The sequence below is a fragment of the Bufo gargarizans genome, chromosome 6 (genome assembly GCF_014858855.1).
Source record: "Bufo gargarizans isolate SCDJY-AF-19 chromosome 6, ASM1485885v1, whole genome shotgun sequence".
In the NCBI taxonomy this organism is placed as follows: domain Eukaryota; kingdom Metazoa; phylum Chordata; class Amphibia; order Anura; family Bufonidae; genus Bufo; species Bufo gargarizans.
Window position 1 is genome coordinate 368,610,924 of NC_058085.1, and position 20,918 is coordinate 368,631,841.

The window sequence follows — 20,918 nt, forward strand, 5'->3', positions numbered from 1 at the left end:
CTACAGAGAAGCAGCACTGGACTGTTGCATGTCATTCGGAAATCAAGGTGCCAGAGTCTGGAGGAAGACTGGGGAGAGGGAAATGCCAAAATGCCTGAAGTCCAGTGTCAAGTACCCACAGTCAGTGATGGTCTGTGGTGCCATGTCAGCTGCTGGTGTTGGTCCACTGTGTTTTATCAAGGGCAGGCTCAATGCAGCTAGCTATCAGGAGATTTTGGAGCACTTCATGCTTCCATCTGCTGAAAAGCTTTATGGAGATGAAGATGTCATTTTTCAGCACGACCTGGCACCTGCTCACAGTGCCAACACCACTGGTAAATGGTTTACTGACCATGGTATTACTGTGCTCAATTGGCCTGCCAACTCTCCTGACCTGAACCCCATAGAGAATCTGTGGGATATTGGGAAGAGAAAGTTGAGAGACGCAAGACCCAACACTCTGGATGAGCTTAAGGCCGCTATCGAAGCATCCTGGGCCTCCATAACACCTCAGCAGTGCCACAGGCTGATTGCCTCCATGCCACGCCACATTGAAGCATCCTGGGCCTCCATAACACCTCCGCAGTGCCACAGGCTGATTGCCTCCATGCCACGCCGCATTGAAGCAGTCATTTCTGCAAAAGGATTCCCGACCAAGTATTGAGTGCATAACTGAACATAATTATTTGAAGGTTGACTTTTTTTGTATTTAAAACACTTTTCATTTATTGGTCGGATGAAATATGCTAATTTTTTGAGATAGGAAATTTGGGGTTTTCATGAGCTGTATGCCAAAATCATCAATATTAAAACAATAAAAGGCTTGAACTACTTCAGTTGTGTGTAATGAATCTAAAATATATGAAAGTCTAATGTTTATCAGCACATTACAGAAAATAATGAACTTTATCACAATATGCTAATTTTTTGAGAAGGACCTGTACAGCTGGTTCAATGTATGACATACAACCGTGCCTAATAAATGCAGAAACCAAAAATATCAGCATTCACGCCAGCCTCACTGCTTCTGCATGCATCCTCCACCAATTGTAGGGTTTCGCTCTGGTAGACAGGATTAGCGGACCAAACAAGTTCTTTGGATCAAACAGTTTAGTGTTTTATTCACACTTTAGGCAAGTGACAAAACAAGCAGTCATATTCAAACAAAAGTCACCTTGTGGTGTTGGTGGTAATTCACACCATGCCGCAAGTCTCTTTGCTGATAGCAACACCAACCTGTTTTCACGCCAAACAGGTAGCAAGCCTTCATCCAGACACAAGGCTCCAAGATCCCAACACAGAGACCTCGTTTCTGAGCTCAGCTGCATATTTAGGGACAGTCAGGTGCTGCCAAAACCCGGACCGGCATTTAAAATCTGGTCCGGTATTTGACCTCACCTGGCTGTAAATCAGCCCAGCAGCACATGCTGGGAGGAAAATACCTGTTTTCCCAGACAAAACCTCTCACTGTGTCACTATATATATATATATATATATATATTTATTTTTTTGTTAATATCTTCTATGGATGTAGCAGTGCTGGTTCAGCCATTTGGCTCTGCTCGTCATGATGTGGTGAGTTAGTTGACAAATGGTGACGATGCAACTTTAAAATGACAAATACAGCTCTACTACATCTCTTTGGATCTATTTCCCAAAATATCTACTCTTTGAGTTTTTCTTTTTTTTTTTTTATATATATATACATATATTCTAACTCGGCAGCTCACCGCCGGGCCCGCGGATGACTATATCAGACTATGATGTGTATAGGAGATGACAGGCTGGTGCATACATGAATCCGTTTGGGGCCCGGATGCTGCTGCGAGACGACTTTTTAAAGTGTTATTCAAACAAGTGACACTTAGATTGGAGCTGATTCCTGTTTACTGATGCCACGGGGGATTTGTAATCCATTAATAAAGCGCAGAAGAGTTCCCAGCATCCTGCAGAACACTTTCCAGCTCTCGACTGTGTACGAGGATGGGGGGGGGGGGGATATATCTGTTTTCTTCTCCGACAATAAGACTTCTGAAATCAGTCGGTGCTGGAGATCAGAGATTCTCGTTGCGAGCTCGGTGTGACTTTTCAGCCCTTATAAAATATAAGAAATTAGCATATAACCAGTACACAGGGGGGAATCTACTAATAATGAAAACGCTTACTTGGTAGGGGGAGAAATGAAGGGGTAACATTCAATCACAGAACTCTATAACTGCCCCACTCAGGTTCACCGTCCCACTGGAGGTTCCTGCTATGCTATGATAATATGGCCGATAAGACGTAGCTCATTAGAAAGCTGAGACTGATGGGGTCTATTGCTTGTTCTGGGTTATTTCACTGGAAGCACACTGTATTAGCCCCTATTGATGATATGCTTACACAATGTCCAACTACTACGGCAGTGGTCCACTGCTTAATGGGTTACACAGGCCTTAGTAACCATTGCTAGTGAAATTTTTCAAAATTGGTGTAAAGGAAAATTGGCGTAGTTTCCCTCAGAAATTTTTGAGCTCCATTTTTTGGAAAATGAAAGGTGGAATCTGATTTATTGCAGGTAATTAAAAATGTACTAAAGCCACTGATTTATTCAATGAAATCTAATCGTACAGTGCCACCTGCTCTTTGTTCTTCTCTCTATTTCTTGTCCTCCTCAGTGAGGTGGTCGCACGCGCTCAGTTTAAATCCTCAACTGCCACCTGTTAGAAGCTGTGACAGTTACAGGAAAAGTGCTACAGCAGAAAGACAATGCCTCCTGAGAAAAGACACTTCTCCTGGGATGCCAGCCTGAAGGGAATCTAGCAGAACAATTGGAGCAATACATTGGGAGATCTCTGGACCCATGTGAGGTACTGGGCTGGCTTTGTTAGAAAGAGATTGTCATGGACTATATGATGTCTGATTTTCATTTATTTTTTATATCATTCATGGAACAACCCCTGTAGGAGAAAGTTTTAAACCAACTTAGGGCTCTTTCACACCTGCGTTCTTGTCTTCCGGCATAGCGTTCCGTCGTCGGGGCTCTATGCCGGAAGAATCCTGATCAGTTTTATCCTAATGCATTCTGAATGGAGAGAAATCCGTTCAGGATGCATCAGGATGTCTTCAGTTCAGGACCGGAACGTTTTTTGGCCGGAGAAAATACCGCAGCATGCTGCGCTTTTTGCTCCGGCCAAAAATCCTGAACACTTGCCGCAAGGCCGGATCCAGAATGAATGCCTATTGAAAGGCATTGATCCGGATCCGGCCTTAAGCTAAACGTTGTTTCGGCGCATTGCCGGATCCGACGTTTAGCTTTTTCTGAATGGTTACCATGGCTGCCGGGACGCTAAAGTCCCGGCAGCCATGGTAAAGTGTAGTGGGGAGCAGCATACTTACCGTCCGTGCGGCTCCCGGGGCGCTCCAGAGTGACGTCAGGGCGCCCCATGCGCATGGATGACGTGATCGCATGGCACGTCATCCATGCGCATGGGGCGCTCTGACGTCATTCTGGAGCGCCCCGGGAGCCGCACGGATGGTAAGTATACCGCTCCCCCGCTCCCCGCTACTACTATGGCAACCAGGACTTTAATAGCGTCCTGGCTGCCATAGTAACACTGAACGCATTTTGAAGACTGATCCGTCTTTAAATGCTTTCAGTTCACTTGCGTTTTTCCGGATCCGGCGTGTAATTCCGGCAAATGGAGTACACGCCGGATCCGGACAACTCAAGTGTGAAAGAGGCCTTAAGTGGAGAAAAAGTGAAAAGAGGCATCTTGTGGAGCATACTGTATCAGTGTTAAGAGGAGGAGTGGGCAAAATGCAGACTGTGGAGATCACTTGTCTGAGAGCTTTTGGACTCCACAGCCATGAGATGAAAAGCTTTGGGAGCCTGGATATGCTTTAAAGGCAGACTGCCGATCTTCTATGGTCCTCACCCAGCAGAGGACATTGTGGCTCCATTTGTGAGTAAAGAACTTGGTGAGAGTTGTGTGATAGAGCAAAAATTACCGAGAGAAGTGATTGCACCCCTATTTCTGGATGCTTGTTGTACTTCAGATATAGAAAGAAGTGCAGTTTGAGGAAGGTTGCTTCAAAAAGCAAAATTGGCCTGCTAACAACCTTTGTCCCTATGAGAACTGTAAGATCTTTGGAATTACACATCTCTGTAAGATCTGCTGGTCCATGCAAAGTCTGAACTGTGACAACTGCTGTGAAAACTGTATTGGAACTTTAATTGCCAATAAAATTAACTGTTCTGCTGTTAAACCTGTCATTACCTCTCACTTCAGGGAACCATGCCAGAAGTCATCATCAAGGGCACCCCACCTAACACCAGGCAGGAGAACACAAAGCTGGGGAGTGCTCCGAAATGAAGAAAAGGTGCACTCTTCTCATCACCGCATGGCCCAGGGGAGCAACAGAGAGAGGACTGCTACTGTCACTAACTACTACCCCTATTATTGTTACAACCACTCCTGTCCTCCTCCTGCACTTAGTGTATAGAGTAATTACAGTATAACAGAATTTAGAAGGAAATTAAAGTAGACCTTTCTGGTCTGATCTCTGAGGGCAGTACAGGAAAACATTGGAGATGTTCAGCTCTGGGGTATGTAGTTTTTTGTAATTTAATTCAATTTTTTCATTAGGGTTGAGCGAATCGGGATCAGATTGCTGTATGCGCCTCGTATGTTCAGCTTTGTATTTTGAAACAGTTATGTACAGAGAAGACTGTGAGTCTTGTTCTACTACTTACTCATAGAGAAAGCATGTGAATCCTGTTTCCTTCTCCTACTCTTAGACTCTGGGAGCACTGCTTCCTCTGTCCACTCATCTAGAAAGCCTGTGAGTCCTGCTTCCCCTGCCTACTCATACAGAAAGCCTGTGAGTCCTGCTTCCTCTGCCCACTCATCTAGAAAGCCTGTGAGTCCTGCTTCCTCTGCCCACTCATCTAGAAAGCCTGTGAGTCCTGCTTCCCCTGCCTACTCATAGAGAAATCCTGTGAGTCCTGCTTCCCCTGCCTACTCATACAGAAAGCCTGCTTCATATGTCCATTCAAAGAAAAAGACTGAGTCCTTATTCCTGTTTTCTCTGCTCACTCATAGAAAAAGCCTGTGAGTCTTACTTCTTTTACTCACTCATAGAGAAAGCCTGTGTGTAACGGTCACGTACACTACACACAGGGGGGGAGGATAGTGACCACTGCGCTCCACCCTCATTCCTGGCCCTGCCTACTTGCCTCGCAAGTCCTGATGACAGGGGACAACTGGACGGCAGTCCCTAACTTAGGATACATGCAGGGAGGACAGACAAGACAAATAACGGATCATGAATGGACCGGATCAATACCAAAAGAGCAAAGCAGTACAAAGGGATAAAGCAGAGAATAGTCAGGAAAAGCCGGGGTCAAATACCAGGAGAGTAATGAAGTACAACAGGAGTCCGGAAAGAATCGTCAGGTGGAAGCTGGGGTCAGAATACCAGGAGAGTTGCGCAGTACAGGAGGAGCAGGCAGAGGATCAGGTACGTATACAGGAAACCAAAAATCGCCAAGAACCTAATTAAAAGGCAACCTGTGGCCAGCAGGCTGCCTATTTAAATACTGGCTAGCTGGGGTCATGTGACGTCGTCAGCGCCACATGACCCGCACTAGGGAGTACAGCTAAGCACCGAGTGCCCAGCTTGGTGCTCATACCTCCCCTGGTTGCCGGGGGAACTGAGGACGCCGGCTGCGCGGTGAGACGTGTGCGGCCGGTCTGTCCCGCCCCCTATTACCAAGGAGACGAGGACACTATGTGCGTCCTCACTTCTGCACAGTGAGCGCCTTGGTGTCCCGTGACAGTACCCCTCCACTTATGCGTGGCCACCGGACCCAAGACTTCAGACAACGGCCTTTTAGGATGTTCTAAATGACATTTTTGAACCAGTCTAGGAGCATGAACCTCCCTAGCAGGTATCCAAGATCTCTCTTTCGTTCCATACCCCTTCCAGTGAATCAGGTACTGTAAGGAATTACTCACTCTCCTGACATCCACTATCTTAGACATCACATACTCGACAGCATCATTAACAAGAACCGGCAGAGGCAAGGCTTTCGATGGTACAACAGGTTCAAAATATTTTTTAAGTAGAGATTTATGAAACACATTATGAATGTGGAACGACTCGGGCAGCTCCAACCTAAATGATACCGGATTAATCACCTCCATGATCTTATACGGTCCAATAAAACAAGGAGCAAATTTTCGTGAAGCTACCTTGAGAGAGAGATTCTTGGAGGACAACCACACCTTATCCCCAACCTGAAAGTTCACCCCCCTGGAATGTCTCCTATCGGCCTTGAGTTTCTGAGTACTTTGAGTCTTTTCTAGGTTCGATTGAACCCGTGCCCAATCGAGGAGAGTTTATCCGCCTCAGGGTTAGAGGAGGAGACGGATGACCCAGAATGAAAACGGGGATGGAAACCATGGTTACAAAAGAAAGAGGAAACCCCAGCAGAAGAATTAACACGGTTATTCAAAGCAAATTCAGCCAACGGACGGTATTTAACCAATAATTGCTGGTCATCAGCAACATACGACCTCAGTAATTGTTCCACAGACTGATTAAGGCAGTCAGTCTGCCCATTACTCTACGCCTAGGTTGGTAGGCGGAGGAAAAAGACAACAAAATCTGACATTTTTGACAGAAAGCATTCCAAAACTTGGACACAAACTGCACACCCCTGTCAGATACAATATTTTCCGGGATACCATGTAACCGTACAATTTCTTGTAACCGTACAATACCATGTAACAAAGTACAGGAGTCCGCAAAGAATCGTCAGGTAAAGGGAAAAGAGAGGAGGCAGCGCCTCTTGTGTGGAACCTTACAGCACTCGATATAGATACAGAAGTTACTGATTATGCTTACCAGAAGGGGTTGTGAAAGGTCACAACGCCTCTGAATCGCCTTTCTGGATGATTACCCGTCCAGTTTGCGGGAGAAGAGAGAACTGCGTCTGCTGCCCCTGGTCTGTATCCCTTGCCTTGTCAGGATAAGGTATATGCAGAAAAATTGAGAAAAATCAGACCATTCTCGGTGGCGCTGGTGCAGTAAGGACTCGATACTCAAAAAGTACCAATCAAGGTAATCTTTTTATTAAAGTTGGTCTACGCGTTTCGGGGGCAGAACATCCCCCTTCCTCAGGACAATAAAACTTATTACATTTAAAACACAGTGTTTCTAGTTCTTTTATGCACTCAGTTTGAGCGCAATGTGTGCAGGTCACATGGGCGGAGAGGAGGCCGGGGGCGTGAGTGTTTGTCCTGTCGCTAGGATACCAGACACTCCCCCAGGGGCAGGTGGCCAATCGTTTTTCCTTTTGGGCTGTTCTGGTGCCCTATGATCCCTCCTCCTGGTGTGTCATGGGCAGTGATTGTCCCGATTGGTCCGGCATCCGTATGACATCTCTGAGGCGGTGCTTGGATGACGTGGCTGGGGCAGCCCATCGATGATGTCAGTGGGCCGATCTTTCCGTGCGACATCTGGATGACATCAGAGGGAGGGGCGGTGCTCAGCTTGACGTGTAAGTTCCAGGCTATCGCTGGTTCAGGATGGGCCGGTCTTTCTGTGTTATAGTAACTCCCATGATCAATCCTTATTGGACAGCGCTCCGGTGATGTCGCAGGCCAGGCCCATCGATGGCCTCAGTGGGCCGGTCTTACGCTGACGAATCTGAATACTATCAGGGGCGGTGCTTGGCTGACTTGTTGCAAAGCATCGCAGGGGGTTCATTTTCATTCAACTGTTGTGTAATTCTATACCTGCTGTCATCAGAGATAAGCATAACGATTTGCGGTATATTTTATGAGATTATTTGCACCTAGGAGCCGTATGCCCTAAGTCATATCGGGACTCGGGGGGCAAATTTTGAATAAAGGGTATTTTGGATAGCCTGGAACTTACACGTCAGCTGAGCACCGCCCCTCCCTCTGATGTCATCCAGATGCCGCACGGAAAGATCGGCCCACTGACATCATCGATGGGCTGCCCCAGCCACGTCATCCAAGCACCGCCCCAGAGACGTCATACGGATGCCGGACCAATCGGGACAATCACTGCCCATGACACGCCAGGAGGAGGGATCATAGGGCACCAGAACAACCCAAAAGAAAAAACGATTGGCCACCTGCCCCTGGGTGAGTGTCTGGTATCCTAGCGACAGGACAAACACTCACGTCCCCGGCCTCCTCTCCGCCCATGTGACCTGCACACATTGCGCTCAAACCGAGTGCATAAAAGAACTAGAAACACTGTGTTTTAAATGTAATAAGTTTTATTGTCCTGAGGAAGGGGGATGTTCTGCCCCCGAAACGCGTAGACCAACTTTAATAAAAAGCTTACCTTGATTGGTACTTTTTGAGTATCGAGTCCTTACTGCACCAGCGCCACCGAGAATGGTCTGATTTTTCTCCATTTTTCTGCAAGAATCGTAAGGTGGAAGCCAGGGTCAGAATACCAGGAGAGTTGTGCAGTACAGGAGGAGCAAGCAGAGGATCGTCAGGGATCACAGGATCAGGTACGTATACAGGAAACCAAAAATCGCCAAGAACCTAATTACCAGTCAACCTGTGGCAGCAGGCTGCCTGTTTAAATACTGGCTAGCTGGGGTCATGTGACGTCGTCAGAGCCACATGACCTGCACTAGGGAGTACAGCTGAGCACCGAGTGCCCAGCTCGGTGCTCAGACCTCCCCTGGTTGCCGGGGGAACTGAGGACGCCGGCTGCGCGGAGGAGACGTGTGCGGCCAGTCCGTCCCGCCCCCTATCACCAAGGAGATGAGGACGCTGTGCGCATCCTCGCTCCTGCACAGAAACGAGACGATGGCGGCGCTGAGGAGAGCGAGCGCCTTGGCGTCCCGTGACACCGTGAGTCCTGCCTCCCCTGATTACTCATAAAGAAAACCTGTGAGTCCTCTTCCCATCTACTTATAGAGAAAGCCTGTGAGTCCTCTTCCCATCTACTTATAGAGAAAGCCTGTGAGTCCTCTTCCCATCTACTTATAGAGAAAACCTGTGTGTCATCTTCCCATCTACTTATAGAGAAAGAAGAAAATGAAAAACAAAAAAGTTAGTGGCAATTCTGGAGGAGCTGCTCAGCCCATGACACTGTAGCGTGTCTTTAGTTAGGGGAGCAGCCCGACCGCATGTGGACCGCGGGAATCGACTAACCCCAGCAAAATATGCATACAATGGAGGATATCGACGCGGTCCACATGCACCACAAGAGCAGACTACACAGAATGTAGCAATCATGGAGAACACACAGAGAGAATGCACCAAACAGATATAACACTGACTATGCTGGCAAGACATAAGTAAAGGTATTAAAAGCTGAGACTTTCACCAATATGTTCCAGTCATGGAGATATCGGAGCCCACATGCACCACGTCACGGTTTCTCAGCATGGCAAGGGGTCCTAACCACTGCTCTGACTATGGTGTGAACACGGTCTGGGGATGATAAAATTCAGCTCACAGCCAAGCTCCCCACAATTGCCCAGCATAAATGCTGTGGTTGTACAATGTGGATGAAGCCAGGCTGCAAGCACTTTTTTGCACCTGGTAACCTCCCCCACATGGTCTGGTGTGGGTGTGGCTTGCAGCCTGGCTTCATCCACATTGTACAACCACAGCATTTATGCTGGGCAATTGTGGGGAGCTTGGCTGTGAGCTGAATTTTATCATCCCCAGACCGTGTTCACACCATAGTCAGAGCAGTGGTTAGGACCCCTTGCCATGCTGAGAAACCGTGACGTGGTGCATGTGGGCTCCGATATCTCCATGACTGGAACATATTGGCGAAAGTCTCAGCTTTTAATACCTTTACTTATGTCTTGCCAGCATAGTCAGTGTTATATCTGTTTGGTGCATTCTCTCTGTGTGTTACTTATAGAGAAAACCTGTGAGTCCTCTTCCCATCTACTTATAGAGAAAGCCTGTGAGTCATCTTCCCATCTACTTATAGAGAAAACCTGTGAGTCCTCTTCCCATCTACTTATAGAGAAAGCCTGTGAGTCCTCTTCCCATCTACTTATAGAGAAAGCCTGTGAGTCCTCTTCCCATCTACTTATAGAGAAAACCTGTGAGTCATCTTCCCATCTACTTATAGAGAAAGCCTGTGAGTCCTCTTCCCATCTACTTATGGAGAAAGCCTGTGAGTCCTCTTCCCATCTACTTATAGAGAAAGCCTGTGAGTCCTCTTCCCATCTACTTATAGAGAAAACCTGTGAGTCATCTTCCCATCTACTTATAGAGAAAGCCTGTGAGTCCTCTTCCCATCTACTTATGGAGAAAGCCTGTTACTCACAGACTTTCACAAGCCTCACAAGCATGGAGGACTCTCAGGCTTTCTCTATGAGTGGGCAGAGTAACAGGTGTTACTACAGTATACAGAGGATGCAGGATTCACAGGCGGATTTTATGAGTTGGAGGGGTAGTGGTTCCTGGCAACTGTTAAGCAGCTTTTTATATGACAAATTTGAACCAAGCTCTAGAAATCTACCGTACATGTGCTGAAGCTGCTCCCTGTTCTGCCTCAGGTAGAGGAGCCGACAGAGCACTTTAAAATAAATGTCCAGCTTTTAATACAAGGTCCTTATTAAGTCCAAAATTCTGTAGAATTAATTTCTAAATATGCTTTTATTGGTCGGAGCGTGGTTTTTGAATACAGAGCTATTCTCTGCTTAGTCATAAAAGCAAACAATGACATCCAAGCTGCTTGCAAAATGGGGCTGTGACCATAAAAAAATAAATAAATAATGAATAAATGAATAGCAGGTAATTTTGGAATAATGTTCTACTGTAGACATTCAGCTTAACCTGGATATGTCCATTAGCTGCAAATTATGTAAAACGGAGCACAGTATTTAAATTGGTGAATTCATATAATGCTTTTCCCCTAATTTGTCATGTAACAAACTCAGCTCTACTACTTCTGCACATTCCAATCATATCTGTTATTCATTCAGTGATACGTAGGCAAAACACTGTCTCCTTCAGCTGTCACTCCCAGCTGTCTAATGTACAATCTTGCCAGAGACGATCAGTCAGTGTCGCGCAAATCTTCTAAAGATGTTCATTTCCACGGATATATGTCTGGAGATTATCATAAAAATATGAACATGTGCAGCAATTTACGGTTCAAAAAGAAAATTGTCGATTTTAAAGGCACAGTGAACCTAAAGTCTGGCATAGATATGAGTAGCTAAATGTGTTCTCTGTTATCAGCCGTCTCCGGCTGGAGGGACGATGGAGCTAGGGTGGCTTAAAGGGCGTCTCTGGTGCTATACTACTGACGGCCTATCATTAACCCCATTAGGCACCCATGTCATAAATGTGCCTTATCAGAGGCTCCATGATCTACAGTCACAGACGTGTTCACCTTTACCTTAGCTCAAATTTGGTAAAGGTCTCTGACATTCTAGCAAAACCTTTGACTGGCCCCAATTTACATCACAGGCATTGGGGGACATTTACTAAGCAGGTTGCACCAGAATTATGGCGTAAAATGCGCCCAAAAAATTGTGTTTTTATTTGCGCCAAATATAGCAACTGTTTTCTCCAGAATTTTCATAATAAAGAATGCATCACGTCAGAAATGAGTTATAAATGTCAAAGTGCGTGGGGCTCTCAAATCTCCGCATATTTCATCTCAATTATCATCCTCTTAGCGGCAGAAATGTCTCAAATTGTTGCGGACAATGAAGCCAGCTTATGTGGTGGTGTTTTGTGTAAAAAGTCACATTTTTGGAATAAAGATGTGACTTTCTGTCAAAAAGTTGCATTTATGAAAAGAAAACCAACTTGTTGTGGGAACAAGTGATAGGTGAGTAATAAAACCGGAGGCGTTTATTTCTATCTCATATAAATGAGCGAAACAGCAGCGTTCTGTCAGTAAACTGACATTCAACAAAACAATAACAAAATCGTGTCGAGTCTGAGACAAAAGTCACAATTTACCAGCGGAAATGTAGAAAATGTGTTTCAAAAGTCTCAAGTGTGGTTTGGCAGGTTTGGCTTGAAAAAGTTACATTTTAGTGCCATTGGTGTTAAAATGTCACAAATAGAGAGAAATAGGCGGATAATCAAATTTATATTTTAAAAAGCCAATTTTAGTATTTTTTGGTGCAAATTACGCCATTATTGGTAAATGTCCCCCACCGGGTGGTGAAGGATGCAGCAAATGTATGAAGAGCTGCGCTTCTCGTAATAAATGTGTTGCATTCTTCTTCTTGCCCAGGACATATTCAGAACAGCGTAAATCAGAGCTTTTTTTTTTTAAACTTTAACTTTCTTTCGATGGATCTGTGTGACGGCTTCATTCCTGTAAGATGACTTGTAGCTTTCATCTGTGCCATTTTGAGGTGCATACAATGTGCTCTAGGGAAATGAATACCAAATGTGTCTAACCTACTGTTATTGTCAAGTATAACATTTTTGAAAATGCCCCACCCTTAAAGGGGTTGTCCGGGTTCAGAGATCACCCAGACGGCTTCTCTGAGATGAGTATCAGAGAATGAAATGTTCCGATGATGTCACTTGCCTTCCGCTGTATCGTGCAGGGAAAAGGCTTTTTTGTGTACATTTTTCAATGCTAGGCTGAGGCTTCCACCTAGCAGTGTTCCCGTTGATGTCACCGACACTGATGGGTGAGTTTTAGCACTGCCCTAGCTGTTTTACAGATTTACAGGTACTGTACGTCACCAGATCTAATGAAAAAGCTCTTCCCCTGTGCGGTTATCAGAGGGGCTGCCTTCCAAGAAGAAGGGGACAACTCCTTTAAGGGTCATTTTACCTGTAAAAATTATGGGGTGTATGAGAATTTTTTGATAACTTTTTATACCATTTTTTTGTGTGTTTTTTATTTTTTATTTTTATTTTTCTGCTATGTTTTTCCATTATACAAGAATTATTATTATTTTTTTAATTGGGGAGATTTTTTAATAAAACTTTACTGAATTCTTATTTTTTTATCATTTATTAGTCCCAACAGATGTGATCCTTTGATCCTTTAGGGGCCACCGTAAAAAGGTGCATTGCAGGGGCGTAGCTAAAGGCTCATGGGCCCTGGTGCAAGAGTTCAGCTTGGGCCCCCATTCCGTCATTTCTTGTTGGCAAGGGGCAGGGGAGCACATAGCCTTCCTGCTGCCAGAGGCAAACATTGAAAGGGCACCTCCTCATGCCAAATTCTTGACCTAACCCCTTCCCTCCAGCCAGAGGTGTAAATTGACCAGTATGCACTTTATATAATGCCAGTGTCTTATGTGGCACAAGGGTTTTTGGGCCCCCTCAGGCTCCTGGGCCTGGTAGCGACTGCTACCTCTGCACCCCCTATAGCTATGCCCCTGGTGCATTGGTGGTCACTAAGTGGGGATCATCTGTCATCAGTGGGCTTCTCTTCTTTGAGTGGACTGATGGCTGCTCATGGTGCTCATAAAGAAGTCCAGCTTCAGGGATTGAATCTGCTTTGGACCCTGGGACTAAGCACTTTAGTTTTTTTTTTCCATTCTAAGTGGTTAAAAATAATAAACTAAAGGAGTTGTCACCTCCTTTACTGTTGAAGGCCTATCCTCCAGATAACAGGCTATTGATAAGCTGGTTGCTCTTAACCCCTTAGTGACCACTAATACACCTTTTTACTGATGTAAACATAGGGGGTTTTAACAGCTGGCTTTAATAAATCATTACATATTCCCAAAATGGTGCATTAATGGTGCATTAAAAAGTCCTGCAAAAAAAAATAAGACCTCATACAAGTACATTAATGAAAAAACAAAAAAGTTATAGCTCTTGAAATGCGATTTTTTAAAAATGTGCATGGTCACTAAGGGGTTAACCTGCCTCCGTTATTGGAATCATCACATTAATGGGAAAATTCCAAAGCATTATCACTAGAGATGAGCAAACCGAATCCAACCAACTGGATTTCGATCCAAATTTCATAATAAATTCCATTCGCCGTGAAGCCGAATTTCCTCATGCATTGTGGTAGCGAATCGATTTAACCTGAAATAATGTAAAAAAAAAAGATCCTGTACGAAATCCTGTGCGGGGTGAAGTCATCTCGGGCTGCGCAAGATTTTGCGCCAGATCTTCAAGCACGATGGCGGCGGCTGGCCCGTTGCGAGCAAATGGAGGAGGTAAGTATGATTCAATTTTTTCTCTGTTAATTTCACACACTCTCAGATTCTGCGTTAGGGGGGCCAGGTCTTCATAAAGACCATCCTCATTTTTTGTTGGCTTTACTTCTTTCAAATTATCCTTCAAAGTCTCCATGTCCTAGAAAAGTCAGCAAGATGCAGAGAGAGGAGGAGCTGGATGTTCCTGATGACATATTCTGATCGATATTAGATGATATGGAAAAGAAGGAAAAGCAGATGGCAGAAGAAGGGCTCCACCTATAGGGCAGGACAGCGCTGGGGTTGGAGAAGTGGGAATGCCAGAGCTGATTAACATTCCGTGTTTACTGTCCAATAACCTGCAGGAGATTGCAGGCCAGAACAGCAATAATCTGCATATTGCCGACCTCCTAACCAGCCAAACCCCATACCAGCAACAGACCCTGTTTAAAGAGCATTAAAGATGCCACACGGCCATTAGCAAGACTATACAGTGTGGTTTTCATTATTAATTGGACACGCGGTTCTTCACAGCAGCATGGCCACAAACTGCCCAGTTGCTCCATGTGACCATACCCTTAAGGGCTCTTTCACACTACCGTTGGTGTCCCGTTCCTGTATTGCAGGACCGCATTTGTGGATCCGCAATACACGGGCTCCATTCCATTGTCATTCCGCATCACGGAGGCGGAAGCCATTCATTTCAATGAGTCCGCAAATCCGGAGATGCGGAATGGAAGCATGGAACGGAACACTACGGAAGCTCTACGGAGTGCTTTCTGGGGTTCCGTTCTGTGCCTCCGCACCGCAAAATAATAGAACATGCTCTATCTTTTTGCGGAATGGAGAAATCGCGGGCCCATTCAAGTGAATGGGTCTGAGATCCCCATGCGCCTGCCCCATGGAAGGTGCCCGTGCATTGCGGACCGCGATTTGTATATGACTAATTAATTTGCAACTAATGAAGTTGCCCAATAAAAAATTTCAAAACATCTCTACATTGTACAAGAAAGATAATAATTGATGTCTTTCCCCTTTAATGCTTCCTTGTTCCGTGTCTTACTATAGTATTTAGGGTGAATACCGAAGCACCAAGTGATATGTGAGAGTCAGAGGTCATGGCCTCGGGTGAAACGGAAATGTCAGACATATAATAATTGCATGAAGATTTCATGTCCCCTTGTTCAGCCTCCTGCTTCCTCCTCGACTCAGGGCTGCAATGCTTAAACACCATAAAGCATGAAGAAATTCCCGATCCTGCAGTTTAGCCGGCGTAACTAGTGTAAATATTGACCACATCTTCATTATTACAGTAAATTAGATCCTTCCAGACCATTTGGCGCGGTGTTCAGCGGACCCGAGGAGTGCCTCGGCATTCAGTATGCGTCTGTAGCTTAGAGTGGCCGGAAAGTGTTTACAAGGATGGAATTGGAATTGATGAAATGTGGTAATTTAATTTCCGACTGAGGCTCATGGTCGTGACCCGAGACAGAGGTTAGACAGCAGATAGAGAAAAGACTAAATTGTGTGGTGGACAGGGCGAAAGAAATATTCTCTGATGGAAGGTTGAAAGTTTGGAAGCAAAGAGTTTTTTTAAAAATTTTTATTCTTCCAGCAAATAATATAATTGACACAAAATAGCAGGGGTGTGAATACTTTTGCAACCATGTTATATTGCTCAATCAAAAATAAATACATCTTCAATTTATGGCTCTCCAGTTATTGTGAAACCACAATTCCCATGGATTACAGATATCTGCTGGTATATACTTAAAATACTTGAAATAATAAAATAGATAATTGGTTTGATTAAATACTGTTCACAGATCCTATGCAGCTTATGTGTTTCCACGGTTACAGAAGGCAGTAAAGCCCAACTGCCTGACCTTATGTAGCTTGATTTAGCTTCTCCTCATACATTTTATCAACATAGGACTGTAGAACCAGACTGCACAGGGTTTCATTGCAGTCTGTAACCATGACAGCGAATAGCTCTGCATGAGAGCTGTATACATAAAACGGTAATAGATTTTTTAATTTAAAGTTGCTTCAAAGTTTATTGTTAATGCAGTTAAGCATTAAAAGGACTGCAAAAGTGTAAACACCTTTATGTCAGTAGAAATAAATCAAAGCAACTGGACTTTTTATTTTTTCTTGAAGACGTTTCTCTAATCGTCCGACTTGCTTCTCAATTAGAAAGACTCTGCAGCATACAGGTGACTCATGCTTCAGTTGGCATTATCTGTTTATGATAATCAACACGAGGCGCAGGACTTCATAGAGGTGATATGCTGATTGCATTTTAAATGACTGAAGCTATTAAGTCTGATTAACCTGCCTTGGAAGAGGTGTTAGAACAGCATGGTAAGTGGCAGACAATAGATGGAGAAATCAAGCTAGAATACAGACAGCAGCTGTAAAAGGCAACCACAGACCCACTCTCGTAGTGCGTGGCATAAAATCTGAACTGAAATTTCTATTTTTCAGCATTTGTTTTCTAGAATATCCCAAACATTGCATATTTTTACTTCATATAACCATTTTTTCAAGTCAGCGTTTTCCTTACCCTGTTCTTGATCTGGCCAGATGTTTACATTCATAACTTCCTGTTTTGATCGGCTTCCTGATGGGTTTTCTAACCAATCCCAGCATGCTCTGCTCCGTGGGCTTGCTCCACTTAGATAAAATGGTAGGAGAATGGGTAAGGGGGGTGGGGGGGGGGGTGACAACTGTGAAGGGAATAGTGTGTAAGGTGGAGCGAGCTCTGTAAAACATAACATAGCAAACCATGCTGGGATTGGTTAAAAAAAAATCCAGCAGTAAGTTGAGGAAAACAGGAAGTTCTGCATGTAAACCTCCTGCCATGGTGCAGTTATGCTGAGAACAGGGGAAGGAAACTGCAGACATGACAAACAGATGTATGAGGCCAAAATATGCAGTTTAAAGGGGTATTCCAGTTATCCACAGGATAGGGGATAACTATTAGATCGGTGGGGGCCCTACCCCTGGGACCCCCATCAATCCTAATAACTGGGACCTCGTACCCCCTGTATCCTCCCTGAAATTAACAGAGTGGTCGGTTGACCATGCGCATGGCTGCTCCATTAATTTCTATTGGAGTTCTGGAGATAGCAGAGTACAGTGCTCAGCTATCTGCAGAATTCCCATAGAAATGAATGGAGAGGCCACGTGCATACTTTGTTCATTTCAGGGGGCAGAAAGAAGTACATGGCCCCCAGTCTCGTGACCGTGGGAGTCCCAGTGGTAGGACCCCCACCGATCTAATTGTTATCCCCTATCCTGTATACTCCTTTAAGGTACGTTCGGCAGATGAAAAAAATATATTCTGACGAATAAAGATGCTGATCATTTTCTATTCATTCTAATAAAAACAATATTAATTATGTAATTGTTTCTTTTCAAATTCATTTAAATTAAATATTAATATGAAAAGAAAAGCCTGTAGACATTTGTTTTGCATTTTTCTATCACTAAATCTTCCTAATTTGCTATACTGTTGAAGTGAATACATTTACAGTGAGACATTAGCACTTATAATGAATGAATTTAATGGCTTTAGACCTCTTTTGGGATAATTTTTTGTTATGTTTGCATTTTACTGAATTTGAGCTAAATTATTTATTAAAAATGCTTAGCCGTTTCTGAGAAACATGGGTTGAAAATCAGTCTGTTTTCTTTGAATCCTGTCACCTGACGACTCATGTGCCGCTCTTATTTGTGATCTCCTGACCTCTGTAGAAGGGTTCAAGGGATGATCATGAATGATAGATATGTGTCACTGAGGTTCCTGGCCTCAGTGAAGTAAGAGCCGGTTTCATGTGTTAGCAGCAGTTGCTGTTTGACACGTTGATGTTTAGTATGGCTGTAGTAGCTGATATGTGATGGCTCTTACTGGGAGTAGTCAAAGTGCTGGGTGGGTGACTACTCTCCACGTTCCAGGCCGGGTCTTGGTTTTGGGCTATAAAACACAGGCAGCACTGTCAGGTGGTGAGGATTACTCCTCTCTGACAGTGGAGCCCTGTCAGTCTCTCTGGGAGTTTGGGCCTGGATTAAGGCCTGCTACCTTGTTGGTGTGAAAGCAGGTAGGATTCTGCTTTGTCCAAGGACTCCTTCTTTGCTGCATGGTGTGAACGAACACCAGAATCACAAGGTGACTTTAAACAGACTTTTTGTTTTGTCATTTACTTAATGTGTGACAGAACACTGAACTGTTTAATTCCAAGACTTTGTTGTTGCCTCTATTCTGCGTCCGCTAACCTGCCTATCAGAGCGAATCCCCACACCTCATACAATCCCCAACACTCATTAGAGTCTAAATTCTGATCAAAATGCTAAAAATATGGTTTATGAGATGAAGAGATCAGAGATAAGAGCTACACATGAGCCATTCTAAGAAATCAGACTGTGACAGCTTGAAAACAGACTGATTTTTAACACCTTTTCTCAAAAACGGCTGAACATTTTTAATAAAGACCAATTGAAAAAAGGATTTTAGCCCAAAATGATTAAAATACAATCATAAAAAAAGCCCCTGAAGATATCTATAGCCTTTAAGTTTCTATAAAACCTACAGACCGGTTCTGTGGTTCTGCTGTTTTTGACCCTGTAATAAATTCATTACGCGCCTTCAAAATGTTGGCTTTTAACTAAACCAATATTTATAGGGAAGGCAGTGCTTCTTTCTGAAACATATTTACGAAGAAATTGTCCCGCGGACATCTGCTCATTACATTTTGCTTTACTGCTTGTGAATTAAATTAGAGAAGACTTTTTCCTTGGGAATAAGCCTGCTCATGCTGCCGGCATCTCCATTGGAATAGGCTCAGCAGAAAGCAGGAAGGACGGGAGACAAGAGCCTCTGAAGGCAGAAAAGAGCATTTTTAACATGTTTAATTGTTCAGACAAAGGACAAATACTTTATTTCTAACAAAAGGTCAGGACTCACATCTCATGAATCCCGGTAGAAAACATAAAGGGATTGGACAGATGAAGCCGATGATGGAATTTATTACACTTTTTAATAGAAACAGAAATTGTTAAGGCGTCTCATGAAGAAATTTTAAGAGGAAGCCGCAAATCCATTATAACATAAGACTACGGGGAAATGAATGTTGATTCTCATATTCATATTTGGTGTCACCCACCAATCATAACCATTGATATATATACACTGAACAAAAATATAAACGCAACACTTTCGGTTTTGCTCCCATTTTGCATGAGCTGAACTCAAAGATCTGAAACATTTTCTACAGACACAAAAGACCCATTACTCAAATATTGTTCACAAATCTGTCTAAATCTGTGTTAGTGAGCGCTTCTCCTTTGCCGAGATAATCCATCCCACCTTACAGGTGTGGCATATCAAGGTGCTGATTAGACAGCATGAGTATTGCACAGGTGTGCCTTAGACTGCCCACAATGAAAGCCAACTCTGAAATGTGCAGTTTGATTACACAGCACAATGCCACAGATGTCGCAACGTTTAAGGGAGCGTGCAATTGCCATGCTGACTGCAGGAATGTCTACCAGAGCTGTTGCCCGTGCAATGAATGCTCATTTCTCTACCATAAGCCGTCTCTAAAGGCGTTTCAGAGAATTTGGCAGTACATCCAACCGGCCTCACAACCGCAGACCACGTGTAACCACACCAGCCCAGGACCTCCACATCCAGCATGTTCACCTCCATGATCGTCTGAGACCAGCCACCCGGACAGCTGCACCAACAATCGGTTTGCATAATAAAATAATTTCTGCACAAACTGTCAGAAACCGTCTCAGGGAAGCTCATCTGCACGCTCGTCATCCTCATCGGGGTCGGGACCTGACTGCAGTTCGTCGTCATAACCGACTTGAGTGGGAAAATGTTCACATCCGATGGTGTCTGGCACGTTGGAGAGGCGATCTGTTCACGGATGAGTCCCAGTTTCCACTGTTCAGGGCAGATGGCAGACAGCGTGTGTGGCGTCGTGTGGGTGAGCGGTTTGCTGACGTCAACATTGTGGATCGAGTGGCCCAGTGGTGGCGGTGGGGTTATGGTATGGGCAGGCGTATGTTATGGACAACGAACACAGGTGCATTTTATTGATGGCATTTTGAATGCACAGAGACACCGTGACGAGATCCCTGAGGCCCATTGTTGTGCCATTCATCCACGACCATCACCTCATGTTGCATATTGCAAGGATCTGTACACAATTACTGGAAGCTGAAAACATCCCAGTTCTTGCATGGCCAGCATACTCACCGGACATGTCACCCATTGAGCATGTTTAGGATGCTCTGGATCGGCGTATACGAAAGCGTGTTCCAGTTCCTGCCAATATTCTGCAAATTCACACAGCTATTGAAGAGGAGTGGAACAACATTCCACAGCTCATAGTCAACAATCTGATCAACTCTATGCGACAGAGATGTGTTGCACTGTGTGAGGCAAATGGTGGCCACACCAGTTACTGACTGGTTTTCTGACACCAGTAAGGCAAAACTGTGCACATTTCAGAGTGGCCTTTTATTGTGGGCAGTCTAAGGCACACCTGTGCAATATTCATGCTGTCTAATTAGCAGCTTGATATGCCACACCTGTGAGGTGGGATGGATTATCTCGGCAAAGGAGAAGTGCTCACTAACACAGATTTAGACAGATTTGTGAACAATATTTGAGAGTAATGGGTCTTTTGTGTATGTAGAAAATGTTTCAGATCTTTGAGTACAGCTCATGCAAAATGGGAGCAAAACCGAAAGTGTTGCGTTTATATTTTTGTTTAGTGTATATATA